Source organism: Belonocnema kinseyi, chromosome 7 (genome assembly GCF_010883055.1).
Source record: "Belonocnema kinseyi isolate 2016_QV_RU_SX_M_011 chromosome 7, B_treatae_v1, whole genome shotgun sequence".
Lineage (NCBI taxonomy): Eukaryota > Metazoa > Arthropoda > Insecta > Hymenoptera > Cynipidae > Belonocnema > Belonocnema kinseyi.
This window is the reverse complement of record NC_046663.1, coordinates 85,716,373-85,716,864: the sequence shown is the minus strand read 5'-3', so window position 1 is coordinate 85,716,864 and position 492 is coordinate 85,716,373.

Genomic DNA, 492 nt, shown 5'->3' with positions numbered 1-492 from the left:
TTGGACAATTAAACGCTTTTTACCACTTAAAATGTGCGCGATTGTTAATATTAAATGGAGTTTATGATGCAGTAATAATAATTTACATTTGTTTCGATTGTAAGCAATAACTATATTGAAATATCAAGAAACGCGATAAAAGCAACCAACTTGACCTCCAAATGCATTACACGGATTTCAGGGAAATTCATTTTCGCGATATCAGACGAAAAATTGGCTACTGTAAGTTAATATATTTCTATAACAACTAAATTTTTTTTCTAATCTGAAGATAATACAATTATACATAACCTGTCGAAAATAATAAACTTTCGAACTTAGCAATTTTGTCCAAATTCCTGATTTACGAGAACAATTTACATAATGTAACTAAATGTGTAACTCTTCTAACTAAACGTTTTACCTAATCCAAGCGTACACTTTCTTTGAGTTTAATATATTCTCGATTTACTCGTTCGCCTCAAGAATTTTTTTTTCCGTGTAGCAGTTGAA